At 48.7% G+C, this 14,542-nt stretch overlaps 1 protein-coding gene across 3 annotated transcripts in view; it reads right to left on the reverse strand.

Moving 5' to 3' along the window:
• The window catches only part of PLXNA4 (plexin A4), a 440,787-nt gene that overhangs the window by 397,164 nt on the left and 29,081 nt on the right, over positions 1-14,542 (reverse strand). The gene's annotated exons all lie outside the window — the stretch shown is intronic.

A 14,542-nucleotide genomic window follows, 5' to 3' on the forward strand; every position in this document is an offset into this window, starting at 1 on the left:
ACCCCTCCAGCTGAAGCACTTGAGACCAGAGAGGATCCATACGATCATCTGGCTGCCTTTGTACACGATCCAGACCCTCCCAACCGCAGGCAGGAGCCTGGGAGGACACAGCCCCCAAAATCACAGCATTAAGCACAAACACCTGTGGCTGATTTGCAGCCTGTCTCCAACCTGTTGAGGTTTCATTAATCTAATTGCCCCCGGGTGGAGCTCCAGCTGAACTCAGACCTACCCTTAATGGGGCTGATAATCCCACACAGACGCAAAATTAAATTTAAGCATATTTATTTCACCTTTTTTTCCCCTGACGTTACTTACAGGAGAACACATCCTCATAAGAAGGACTTACACAGAAATAGGGGGGCAGACTTTTTAAAGAAGGTAGAGTCACACTAGGTTTAAAGAAGAAATTGTTTATGATGAAGGTGGGGAGGCCCTGGATCCCTGGAAGTGTCCAAGGCCAGGCTGGACAGGGCTTGGAGCACCCTGGGATAGTGGAAGGTGTCCCTGCCCATGACAGGGGGTGGAATTTGATGGTCTTTAGATCATTTGCAACCCAAACTGTTCCAGAACTCTGTGTCCACTCACGTGCTGCTGGTTGGGTGCCAGAGAAGCAATCACAGCGTTGTGGTTTGCCATGTGGACAGCCCTCCCCCAGGAACAGGAGCGAGGCCAGCAAGCCACACGAAAACTATTTTCATTGAGCATATTTGGGTTATTTCCTCTGGGGATCATCTGCCAGAAAAACGCCAGCGAGCAAAACCCTACAAATAAACATCACCCGGCTCCTGCACAGCTGTGGCTCTCAGCAGCACACAGACCTTTGTAGAAATACAGTCATCTTCTGCAGCAAAGAGAGACACGTAAGGAAGTTTGGATTTATGATGAAAGGGTCAGGAGTTGCAAGCACAGGTTTATTTTCAATTCCAGACACTCCTAGCAGCAACATAAAGTAGCCACGTTAAACTCTCTGGAGCTTCTCTGCCTGGCAATTTCATGTTAATGACTTTCCAGAATGAAGGAGGAGTTGAGGGCATGAATTCACTTCTAACAGCAGCTGGGATAGCAGGGAGAGTCAAAGGGAAGGTCTAAAGAGGTGGGAATAATATCAGCAAATCCTGAGCAGTTAAAATGCAACCCAGAAAGTCACAGCCAGCAGGTAATTTGGAAGGAAACAGGGCCTGCAGTTGGAATGCTGGGTTGGGATCAATCACTTCATCATCCCACACAGAGTTCCCACTTGCAAATGAGGGAATATTTCTCACCACCACCCTGCCCCAGGGAAACTGAGAAGCACAGGTTTATAAGGTGTTCTGCATATCCAAAATACCTTCATCTGAGATGGACTGGCAGCTCCCAGGGTATAAATGCCCTTCCCAGCCCCACCAGTTGCCTCTCTACCTGGTTGTGTTCTGCTCCTGCCACCTCTGCCCGTGTCACCAACCATCTGCAGCAGTGACATCATGGCCAAGTGTCACAGTCACCACTGAAATAGGAAGGATGAGCAAAAGAACGGCACTATCCTGATTTACAGGATTCTGGCAGGCGTTTGCCTCCTCCAGGATTAAGCCTATCAAATAAATAATTAACACATCCAAGCCCTCCTGGAGAGGATGGGTTTACAAGGCTGGTGCTGGCTCAGTCCTGGAGGGATTGGCTGAGCCCCCAAAACCCCCAGATTCAGCAGGAGGGTTGGAGATTTGATTGCATCACCTCCTTCCCTGTCCTCATCTCATTCCCAGCAGGCGCGAGCACGCTGGCATCGCACGAGTGGCAGAAGCACCAAATATCAGGGGACGATGGCAAACAGTGCTCATAACACACCAATTGTCCCTTAAACATCTGCTTCCACTATTTGCCTCTGAAACAGCCCCTGAAAATCAAACACAGCTTAATCCACATTTGGGGAAGAGCCTTGATAAAGGATTAGCCACCCCTCACTCCTCCTTGCTTTCACTCCAGCAGAATCTTCCTCCTCAATCAAAGCACTTTTTTTCCCAGATATCTCAGCAGGCTCCAGAGCAATTCCACAGACTCACCAGGGATAAAGGCTGTCCCAGTGGCCAAGTCTTGCCTTTGATTTACAGCTAATACCTAACAGCCCTGTCTTCATGTGGTGGCAGGTACTTGGCTCCTCTCTCCTGTTATCTCAGGCTTGGCTGATGCAGAGGATGGAGGGAACACACATTAATGGATGGCTGTGCTGCCAGCAGGGCCAGGGAGCCAGCAGCAGTAAGAAATCAACAGTTACAGGCTTTTGAGTCTTTGCAAGGAGACATCCAAGGTCTTTTCCATCACCTGACTGCAAGATCTCCTTTCCTGCCTGACTGCAAGGGCTGAGTGAGGGTGAAGGTGGGCACATGTCCACTCAATAGAATATTTAAAAATCTAGAGAGATGGAAGGCATAGAAAAACCTCTCAGCAGGAACTTCATGGTATTTGAGGAGACACAGGCTAAGAAACTGAGGGTCTAAGACACCTGCAGCAGGGGTGAACCATAAATCCCCACAGAGGGGAGCTGGAAATAATGGAAACCATCTCCCTGCAGACCACAGGACTTTAAATTCCAGCAGCAGCAGGATGGTACCCGAGGCTTGTGCTTCTCCTGTTTGCCTGCACACATTCTCTTGGTGGTTTGAGCATGGTTTGAGTGCAAGGTGAACTCCTGGTTGGTTGCTGCTTTGCCCTACCCATGGCATTAGTACTTGGCATTCCTGAAGCTGGATTGACTCTCCCTCCTGCAGTATCTCTGCTTGTGGCCACGCCGCCTCCTGTGAAATCAGTGGATTGTGGTCCACCTGCCCTTTCTCCCCACAGAGCCTCAGCAGAACCATCACGTTTCATCCTGCTGCTGTGCTGAGCTGTGAAATCCCAGTGCAGGACGGACAGGGCCCCTCTGGCTTTTCCCTCCTGCCACGTCATTCCTGGAATTTGATGCCTGTCACTGCCCTCCCCATGCCAGGCATTCCTGGCAGTGGCTCAGGAAAAGGCTGCAGGTTTGCCTGGTTGCAGACCTTTGTCATCTGCACTTCAAAATGTTGTGGGCAGAGAGGGGCAGCGACCAAAGATAGCACAGATCACCAACCCACCCCTCTTCAGTGGTCAGTCTGGAGTCTAATGACCTCCAAAAATACCCAGCCCTGTTTCCCCAGGGTGCTCTGTGATGGAACAGAAGCTGGATCAAGAGCCAGCATTTGGAAATACATTATAATTGCACGCTGCTCTTCACTTGTGCACCCACAGCAGTGGTTGCTGTGCAATTACATGTCACCATATTCAAATGACAGTGCAGTTACAGTAACTTTACCAATTATAGGGAAATTGCACCCACTGTGCTGAGAGGTTTTCCTTCAGACACAGTTCAGGAACGCAAGAACAAGAGGGAAAGTTACTCAAATTGACTAGAACTGGTACAGGCATTTGGTTTTTAGGTCTGTAGTTTAAGCATCAGTTCAAGGACTGGTGTCAAGTTTCCAGAGTGCTGCAGAATCTTAATGGAGTACAGATTTTTATGCCTGCATTTATGTTCCTGCTCTGCTGTGAGTGTAAGGCTCCCCAACAGTCTACACCATGTTCCTCCACGTCGTAAAATTTGCAATTTCCTGAAGAGGAGGCTGCCTTTCTTGCAGAGAGCAACAGGTTCCTTCAGTCTTCAGGCCTTTTCCACAGCAGAGCTGGGTGATTATCAGTAATGGTGGATAAAAGGAATTGTGCTGTAAATTTGTGCTATAAATGTAACATCCTCCAAGTCCTGCCTTTCTAAGTGATTACAGTGCCCAAAGATGTGCACAAGCTAAATCCATTAGTGAGCCCCTACAAATTTTCTAGAGCCAAATAATAGGAAATTTAAACAATTCTGACTGCTTTCCTTACTTTCTGTGTCACACCTCGGAGATGCAGAGCCCTACTTTCAGAATCTGCTGACCCTGTCACAGCCATGGCAACACAATTGCAAAGATTATTGTTTTTTCCTTGTTGCCTATCTCTGGTTCCCACTTTTGCTGGGACTGCTCTGGAAGCAGCACTGGGCTGTTGTGGGCTCTGAGCAACCTGATCTAGTGGGATGTGTCCCTGTCCATGGCATGGGGGTGGAACTGGATGAGTTTTAAGGTCCTTTCCAACCTAACCATTCTAAGATGCTGTGATTAGAGGGAAATTGTTCATGTCCCTCATGAAGGAAAGTCATATTGTGATTTAAGTGGTATTTCCAGTGCCTTGGTTAGACCCCAGAAGTCTGATGTAGGCACAGAGAAGGGACAGTACCTCCAGCAGCAAGGCAGACCGAGATAATAAAACATAATCAATAAAATATTCCATTCATGGAGATCTTCCCATTCCAAATCCCAAACATCACGGTGTCAGCCAAATCTCCCTTTTGCATATTGCATTTCCATCTCTTCAGAAGATTTCCAGCATCACAATTCCAAATCTCAGCACTCCAAGCCGTGCAGGTGGGGTGACAACCACACCCCAGAGCTGTGTGGCCACTGAGGTTCATTCCCACAAGCCAGATGGATGGATGTGACCTGAAGAGCAGCAAGTGTGACTGTAAAAGGTGTAAAAGGAAGCTGAGCTTTCCTGTGGTCCCATAAACTTCCCCTTGCTGGCTCAGAGGATCATGTGGCTGAGGCGTTGAAGGATAAACAGAAGAATACAATCTCCATGGCTCTCAGATCAGTGCTTTGAAAAATACACTTAAAATTTTTCACACCCCCAAAAAAAAGAGATTATTGAGTGTGGAGACTCTGCCTTTGAAACTGCCACGGACTGTTGGGTAAATAAGCATTTAGGGATTTTTCAAAAGGGAAGTATTGATCAAATAAGCTGCTAGAGCTCTTCTGTAAGAACTTACTCCAGCAGCAAAGCTCTGTTACACACCTGAAACACAGCAGCACTGATATTCTCTGATGCTGCTGTGGCTGAGGCGGGGAGAATGAGTCCCAGAGAGATGAAATCTTAGGTGAAAGGGGGGTTTTGTGTAAGCAGAAAGACACCTTCGAGAGAAGGTGCTGCATTTTATCCTAAAGGATGTCCCATTTCCCTGATCAGCCCTCTCATTCCTATTGAACGCACACCAGCACCTGGTCAGATAAAGTCTGGATGCCTCCCTTTGATGGCACCACCAGCAATTCACTGCATCACAATTGCTATAATTATTATTTTGTTACACAGGGAAAAAAAAAAAAAAAAAAGTCATCATTTGGGCTGCAAAGTGCCACCCGCGCCAGCAGCGCCGCAGAAATGAAACAACAAGGCTGCTTTGCATGCAGGCAACACCTGCACCCCGAGAGCCCTGAGCCTTTTAAAAGCATTAATTAAGCCTCACCACGGTCCTGCAAAGGTGATTTAAGTGCTGTAATGAGTGAGATGTATGTGCTGCTGCTCTTCATCACCAGGAAATGGTGAGAGCTTGGCTCGCTCAACAAATAACGGAGAGTCGAGATCCAGGGCTGGCATCTGTATCAGGGTGAATCGAGATGTGTCTGGTCCCATCATCTCACAGAACATGAATTTAAAGAAGCCTGGTTATCAGTTTAAACAACAAACTAAAGCACTCGAGCCCTGAAAGGGAAGATCTCCCGCCTGTAGCTGCTTATCTGAGCAGATCGAGGCACTTGAGGAACTCAGAGCGTTTGTACCAGGCTGTGAATTCACTGAAGCTCCAACTGCTCCCAAATCTGGAAGCAGGACTGAGCAATTGGGAAGCTGCAGCCAGCCCTGGGAGCAGGGACACCATCACAATCACAGCCCTGTGTTTCCTGAAGTGGGATCCCCAGCAACAGCCCCGGCCCAAGAGTGCCGGGTCATTCCCTCATTAGGAGGAGTGAATTTTTATTATTCCCTTCTGCATATTCCCTCACTCTGCCTCTCCCACTCTCTCTCCTTGTCTAAATACATGCCTGGCTAATATTGCTTGTTTACAGGATAAATCAGCTGTACAAATCCTATTATATTTTGGATCACTGACAACGACGGGGTAATGACATTGAAACGGGGAAATGCAATGTTGTTCCTACTGCTCTAATGTCACCCACATGTTCCATCAGCTACACCAGCTCCCAGTGCTGCATGGAAGAAACAGAGGAAACTCTGTCTTTACCATTTTGTTCCAGTCCTATCTGGCTGTCTTGCCTTTCCTAGTGTTGAGCATTTCTTTAAATAAAGAATCATAGGATGGTTTGGCTTGAAAGGGACTTTAAAGACCACTCAGTCCCACCCCGTGCCATGAGCAGGGACACTTTTCACTGGATCAGGTTGTTCAAAGCCTCATCCAGACTGGCCTTGAACACTTCCAGGGATGGAACTCCAGCTCCATCCTGAACCTGGATACAGCTACTCAGCTAGGTCTCTGCTGGCTCTGCAAACATCAAATTTCGTCTGAAAGTTGTTGCCAGGCTACCCAAAGATTGTCCCATTCATAATAAAATGCTTCTCAAACAAACTTAGAGCAAAAACTATATCCTACAACAGCAGTGCCATGCAGGTGCCAGGCTGGGAGTGTCTGGGGCAGAAATATGGTCAGATGTGATTCAGGCATCTCTCTGTGAGTAAAACTGCTTTTTTCATCTCCACCTCCACACTATCCAGTCCTCCAATATCTCTGTTATCCTACCAGGTACAATAGGAACCCATCCATGCAATTTGGATAAATAGAGAAATTTCAGGGAGGGAAAAACAAATAAGTCTTATGTTGTACTCCTGGAGTATAAATAAATAGACACACACATCAGATCACTCCCGGAGGGTGAATGTCTTCACTGAGCCTCCAAGTTCTGAGACAGACCCTGCACTGTGTTTCACCCTGACATCTCCACTGGCATCAGGCAAGGGAGGAAGGGTCTGTATAGGATTTATTCCAGAGAGCAAAGCTGAAATCAGCACCCCCTCGACCCCCTCCTCAACAGAATGGGCATTGTGCAACCTCCCCTGCTCCGGCTGCTTTAAATAGCATCAGCCTCACCAAGGGAGCTGGAGTCATTTTGCTTCTGGCTCTTCCAGGACATCTGGGGGTTGCTTTCTGCCCTTTTTTTTTCCTTTCTTTTTTTTTTTTTAATTAAATTAAAAAAAAAAAAAAAAAAAAACCTCTTGCACAAGCATTCCCCTTGGCCTGCCAGGCGACCTCCTGGCGAGGCAGAGCGAGGTCAGCTCTGCGAAGTCGCCGATCTCCTGGCGCGGAAGAGAATGTGAGGAGATCATGTGGAGGCCTCCAAAAATGCAAAGCTGAGCCACAGACGACCGCAGGGCTCGACCACAGAAGAAAACAGCCTGGCTTGCTGGCAGGGGAAGCGGCAAAGAGCAGTTCCCAGAAATAAATCTAATTGTCCGTGTGGCAGGGAGCGCGGGGAGATGGCGCGGGCAGGGAGGGAGGGTCTGGCACTTGGCTCACCTGCACACCAGGGACCAGCAGGACCTGGGGTGATGCTGGGCTGCTCAGGCAGAGCCAACTGGTGCAGGGATGGGAGGGATGGTGGGGGAGGGAGCCGTGCCTGGAATATCTCAGACGCAGCAGCGGCTCGGCAGCCTTGGGTCCTGCTCTGCCCTCAATGAGCATTTTGTGAGAGCGGGGTCACCCAGACGTGAGGGAACAGCTCTGTGAGAGGGTTTGGCACCCAGCCACTTTAAGGCAGAGGGTTTCCTCCTGGTTTATGCTTTGGAAGGAAATAAATGGTTTTGAGAAGGTTGTTTCCAATGCATGTTTGGGTTTTTTCCCCCCCAGGACAATGAGGATTTGTGAAGGAGAGGTTTCAGGGTGGGAGTGTTTCAGGGTGAAGGTAATTAATTACTGCCAGAATTATTTCTGCATCCACTGGCCAGGCAGTATTCTTTCAAGGACAGGTGTTTAATACAGAGAAACCTATTTAATACCTCAAATGCAATCATCCTCTCCACGCAATTAGGCCCTGATTTACAGCCCTTAAGTGCAAGCTTCTGTTGATGTAGGATATTAAGAGTTTTTGTTTTGCTCTCCCTCAGAGCACCCAAAGCCACGTTTTTCTCTGCCTGGAGCGCAGAGCACTTTGCAGAGGCAGGGACCTGTCCTTATCCCTGCTGGCTGAAAGCAGAGAGCTGGCACCTGGGAGGGAGAACCATCACCCAGGGCAAAGAGATGCACCCACACGCTGCCTGAGCTCACCTCACAGTGGGGAGAATTTCCCAATCCCAGTTCAGAGAGGCCAGGACCTTACTGGGAGCACTGGAGACATGACCTCTGTTGCTCTCCAGAGAGCACAGCCCCAGACATCTCTGGCCACTTCCCCCACGAGCATGAGAAATACCAGCTGTGTCCCTGAAGAGAGCTCCCTGAGCTGCCTCGTGCGGGGAGATAACACGGAATTTCTCTCTGGAAGTTTTTCACTCAGAGCAGAACCAGCTTTGCAGGGGAGGTGATGCTCGGGCCTGCTGGAGATGGAAGCTGCAGGGGGAGATTTGCAAATCGCAGAGCTCAGCTGCAGAAACCTTGAGCCAGAGCCCTACCTGTCAGATTGCACCCTTTTTTGACTTAGAGATGGGGCAACTGAGAGGCGTTTTAAAAAACTTTTATTTTATTTTCCGTCTCATCAGAAGGCTGAGACAATACAGATGTTATAATTCACTCTTATCACAATCAGAAGTGATTGTGTCCCTCTTCCTCCCCAGCTCAGATTCCACCCTCTCCAGCCCCAGTGTCGGCAGGAGGACACTTGTCACCCCTTATCACAGCTGCTGGGCCCAGCAGCGCACACGCCACGCACGGCATCCAACACAAACCCATGTGGCCAAGTGCACAAACACAGATCTGGCAGCCAGCAGCCTGTTTGCTCCGGCTCCCAGTCTCCAGTGAGCATTCCCAGAGAGGCATTACAGCATTGCTGAGGGTACTGCCCTTCCAAAAACTGAACTTTATCGTTTTTGCGGGGGCTTCCTGCTCTTATTTGCATTTTCAGAGGAAAAAGAAGAAAACGCTGTTAAAAATTGACCAAGAGCTGACCTCACCTGCTCACAAACCCTTTGAATCAGAAACACCAGCCTGTAAAATTTGGAGTAAGGACATGTACACAAAACTTGTGCATGGTCTGTCCAGCTGGGATGAGCAAAAAGTGCTGTTGTGCAAGCACCAGTGGCACTGACACACACAAAGGGATTTACTTAGGATAGCCCAGCTGGCAAACAGGGAGACGATGAGGTAAAATGAAACTGATAACTCATCCCTGTGATTGATCCATTCCCCTGGGAAAGAGTCAGGCTCACGTACTCACCAATCCACCCAGGAGAAATGGACAAAATGCCAAAGCACCTGGATTGCATGGACCTCCTTCCACACCTTCCTCTTCCCAAGGACTAAGCAAAAGCTAACACTCCTTTTCCCCAGCCTTTCTCTTTTAGGGGGAAATGGGAGAAATGACAGATAGGGATGACTGTTGTAGATGTTGGTGAACTCAATGGGAAGAATGTTGATGTCTAACTTTATTTCAGAAGGCTGAATGATTGCTTTATTATAATTATGTTATAATACATTAATATGTTATATAAAAGAGGATACTAAATACTACATGCTACTTTCTCTAACTATCATATTTAACTAACTCACAACTCGTGACCCTGTTCTCTAGAGCCTAGACACAGGTGGATCCGATTGGCTCTTAGGCTTAAACAATCTACTATGATCTAACTAAGCACTCACTCCAGGTAAACAATTCTCTAAACACATTCTACAAGAGAAAAACATAGAGCAGAAATAGAAATTGTTTTCTCTTTCATTTCTCTCTGTGCACCTCAATAAAAATCTTGAGAGAGAGAAAAATGTGCTTACCACAGATGACAATTCCTGCTTTTTTTTCTTGTAAAGTGATTTTTCACTTCAAAACACCCCTTTTCTTTCCAGCAGCTCCAGCTGGTCCTTCTTTCTAAATGACCCTGTTCTTCTGCCCAGCGTGCCAGAGAGGAATGTAAGAGCAAGGAAGAGATTTCCTCCTCCTGCAACAGATGGGCACAGCACTAAGATCCAGGAGACCCCGGGCTACAAATTGTGGTTTTGTGCCTTAGCCAACCCCCCCATAAAATAACCTCCTGCTGCTCCCCATCCTGGTGTCTCAGAGGTTCTCTGTGTCCTGGTAACACCAGGGATGATGAAAAGAAGCCTGGAAGGAAGAGGGATATGAAACAGGCTGAAAAATCTTGGCCGTCCCTGTTAACACCAGTGATTGCAAACAGAAGTCCTGGGAGGAAGAGGAATATGAAATAGGCTGGAAAAAAAAAACTCTCAGCCATCTCTCCCCTTCCCAAGAGTCAAGCTGACTGTCCCGTACCTTACACAAAGTCTTTCCACCAGCTGAGCTGGAAATGGCCCTTCCTAACCTGGTGGGATGGAGCAGGAGGGAGCCCAAGGGTCATCCCCGAGGACCAGGCAGTGCTCATCCCAATGCTGCCAAAGGAAAGTGTCTGTGCACCCAGCTGGCCTCCAAGCATGCCCAGCATGGAAGGACTAATCCAAAAACTCCTCCTGAATCCGGCTCAACCCCGTGACAACAGCAGTGCTTGCTTGGTGGGCACCGGGGATGGGCAGGGGATGCAGGGAAAGCAGGAGAGAGCAGGAGAGAGCAGGAGAGAGCAGGAGAGAGCAGGAGAGCAGAGCCCACTTGAGGAGCAAATGCATGGAGATGGTGCAGGACTCTCAGAGATTTCACCAGAAGCATCTGCAAAGAGGTTTTGGGGAGTTACCAACAGCCACCAGAAGCACAGGAAGCCTTCACAGCCAAGTCACTCGTCAGACAATGGCTTGGGACCCAAACATCCACTTCTGGTAGCAAAGTGTTGGGAAAATATTGCCCAGCTCTTCACACAAGGCCTTTTGTTGGCCAGCCAGCTTTGAAAACATTTCTGTTCTCCCCCAAGTGACAGCGCTGCCATGAAAAACAGGAAGAGGCTGAATACAGCAATTTAAACAGTCAAACCCCATTTCCTGCCAAAAGGAAAGGAAAATACAGCAAAAGGCAGAAGCCAGGCAGGAACACAGGGACTGACACTTTGATTATCTTGGAGAGATATTGGTGCTGCATGTCTGATGGAAGCTGCAGTGGTGGAGGTGACACCTTTTCATGGCGGGGACTGGAGTCTCTTAGTCTGGGAGGTGGATCAGGCTGGGGAGGAGGCCAGGATCTCCCAGGAGAGCAGCCTTGGGATGTGAGCAACTCCTGAGCTGACAGCAAGGGTCACATGGCAGCAGCACCCTGGGTTTGGGGCTTCATTGCCAGCCAAAGTTCCAGCAGGATCCCTGCTCCTCTCCATCTCCCCACAGCCCTGACACCCTCAGGCTGCTTTGGGGTCAGTCTCCAGTGCCCTCCTCTTCTTCATCCATGCTTTTTGTCTCACAGCTTTCACCTGCCCAGTCCCCAAGGCAGAGGGGAAGGCTGCCCTGCCTCCTCTGCTGAGCATCCCCAGAGTGGAACTCCCACCAGACTTCAAAATGCAGCCATTAATCTTATTTCATTGTAATGACAATCAACAAATCCTCCAATGATCAACTCTTGAGAAATGACACATTTACATCTCCATCCTCCTCTCAAACTGCCCTTTCCCCCTCACCTCCTCTTTTTCTTTTAAGAAATCCAGCATTCCCCAACACTGCCAGAGAACCACAGAATGGTTGGAAGGGACCTTAAAAGTTCATCTAGTCCAGCCTCCTGCCATGAGCAGGGATAACTTCAACCAGCTCAGGCTGCTCCATTACAAAGTTTGTGAAGGACATTGAAACCACAGCCTTCTTCACCCAACATGGAGCTGGTTTTCTGGTTTTAGAAGCCTGTTTCTTCCCCTCCAGAGCAGCCCTGCATGTTCACAGGGTTTGAAGGTGCCCTCTGACTGCATAAGTAGGAAGGGTTCAGTATCCAGAGAGGAGATTTAGATTCCACATGAGGGAATCTCCTCACAGCACAGACAGATTTTAGGGAGAGAGAGGAATCTCCATAGCCAGAGGTTAAGAACAGGTGAGACAAACATCTGTCAGAAGCGTTATAAGTAGGGCAGAAGGGCAAATCAGATGACCTCATAAGAATCCTCTTTTCCCAGCCTCATTTTTCTCTGATTATATGAATTTCTAAGCATTTGGGGTCAAGTGTACTGCTTAAATATAAGCTATTATCCTGCTTTTGCAGAGAGGTATTACCTGAGACCATTCATCACCTGAGTGAACATCACCAATTTGCAAATCAACAGCCCAGACATAAAAATCTATAATTTTTTTTCGATTTATGCTCAAGATGAATGGGAGGAGAGCTGTAACACAGGGGTGGGAGGGGAATGAACACTGAGGATTCTCCATTCATCTCTGGACTTTTACCTTTCCCACTCTAGAAATTCTGCTACCACACTGCTGACATCTACAACAGGCACTTGGCATGAGGCAATCACAGTTTCATCACAGAGGTTTTTTTGATTTTGTCTCTGCCTTGACCTTTGCAAACCAGACTGGAACAAGTCTCCAGGACATCCAACCCTGCAGGACATCTGGGGACCCAATGCCTCTCGCTGAATACTGACCATGAGACAAAGTTTGTCCAGCCAAGGGTCTTTCCTCACCTCAACTCTCTCAGCTCCAGATGTAACCAAGCTGCCAGAGGACCAGAGGAGCTACAGAATCTGCTACTGGGGACCAGAAACTGTTCCCCCACATCCCTGGAATTTTTTCTGTGCACACTGCAGGTTAGGAGAGTTGTGCTGGGAATGGTCCCCAGGAGATTTCTCTAGCCCTGAAATAGCCTTGGGCAAGGATTACACCAAGGCAGGAGCAGAAGTATCCAGTCATGTGGATCCCCTTTGAGCCAGTTATTGCCCTGTTAGAAATACTGGAAAAATTATAAGAATATTTGTTACTAAAAGCCAGGACAGAGCAGTGAACCCAGCTCCTCAGTCCTACAGCTAATACCACAAAGAATCACAGAATGGCTTGGGTTGAAAAGGATCTTGAAGATCATCCAGTGCCACCCCTTGCCATGGGCAGGGACATCTTCCACTGGGGTTTGGGAATCCCAGCTTGCCCCAAACCCTGTCCAGCCTGGCCTTGGACACTTCCAGGGATCCAGGGGCAGCCACAGTTTCTTTGGGCAAGCTGTTCCAATGCCTCACTACCCTCTGTGTAAAGAATTTCTCCCTAACACCTAATCCAAACTCTCCTCTGTCACTTTGAAATGCCCAGTGCCCAGCTGGACCTGTTCTCATACAGGATTTCAGCTGCCAAAGGCAGGGCAGCAGAGCTGAAGTTCAGTTCCAGCCTGGACCATAGGCAGGTTAAGCCTCTGTTTGCAGCAGCAGAGAAACATCTGACATTCCCACAAACGCGGGGGAAGGCTCACTGATGGCTCTGTAATTGGTTTTAGAGCTGCCTCTAACACATGTGCTAAGTGGCAGAGCAGCAGTGCTGGGGCTTGGCTGGCAAGCAGGACATCAGCAGAGGAGACCAGGCTCTCACAGACACACATCCAGCCTCCAAAATTCTTCACCAACCATCAAATATTTTCCAAGCTTAGCGGCTGGACTCTGCAACCCCTTTCAGCAGCCAAGTCACTAATACCTCTTCCCTCAGGCAGCACAGCTGATCTCAGGCAGGGCTTGCCAGCAGCTCTAAGTAGGCTCATTTAAGGAGAGGACAGCCTACTTAGTTACACACTTCAGACTTCCTGCTTTTAATTCAAGCATCTCCAGGTTCTTTTGCAGTGTCTCTGATTCACAGTGAAGGTGTACACTCATAAATATGCTCTAACACTTTTCCCCACCGTGCCCTCTCTCCCAGCTCTGCAGTCCTTTCCCTACTCAGTCTGACACCAGTTTTCTTGGTTTGGGACTCACCCCATGGGACACAAGAAAGCTGTTGACCTTTTTTGCTCCTGTCTAAAGCCACAGAAGGCAGGACTGAGAGGTTTCAAACCTCCTAACAGGAGAGGTCCAGCACTGCAAACGTTAGTGTGGAGCACAGGCAGAGCAAATATGCAAATGCATGGAGAGGCTTAAGAGCCCAGGAAAGAAACTCCAGTGGGAAGCTCCCAGCTTAAATCTAAAGGCAGCTCTTTGAATGCGCACAGGCCTTGCGGCTAAACAAAAAAATCAAAGCCAGATTTGGGCACAGCCTTTCTCCCTGTGCAGTGCTCCACAGGGAGCTTTGCAGAGATCCCAACTGAAATCAAGGACTTGTCCCTTCGGTGTGGGAGAATGAGAGCAGGGCAAGGTCAAGCAAGAACACTGAGGGGTGTAAAGGGGAATTAGGGCAGAGTAAGGCAGGATCGGTGTCCTTGCAATGAGACCCCCATCCACATTCCTCACGGTCTGTCCTTGTCCTGCCAGGGAGCATCAGAAGAATCCCCCAGCAAACAAGGCTTGAGCACCACGGAGCAATCCCATATCCTGAGCACTGCCTGCCTGGAGATTTCGGGGCAGAAAAGCACTCTGGCATTTCTCCCTATTCCCTTTGCTCAGACTGGAGCTCGCCTCTCACTTGAAAGAGCTAATTAAGGGTGGGAATCAAAGCCTGGGGAAGAGGCTCCTGCAGCCCTGGGTGTAATGCCCATGTCTG

This window comes from Vidua chalybeata, chromosome 5 (genome assembly GCF_026979565.1).
Source record: "Vidua chalybeata isolate OUT-0048 chromosome 5, bVidCha1 merged haplotype, whole genome shotgun sequence".
NCBI classification, from domain to species: Eukaryota; Metazoa; Chordata; class Aves; order Passeriformes; family Viduidae; genus Vidua; species Vidua chalybeata.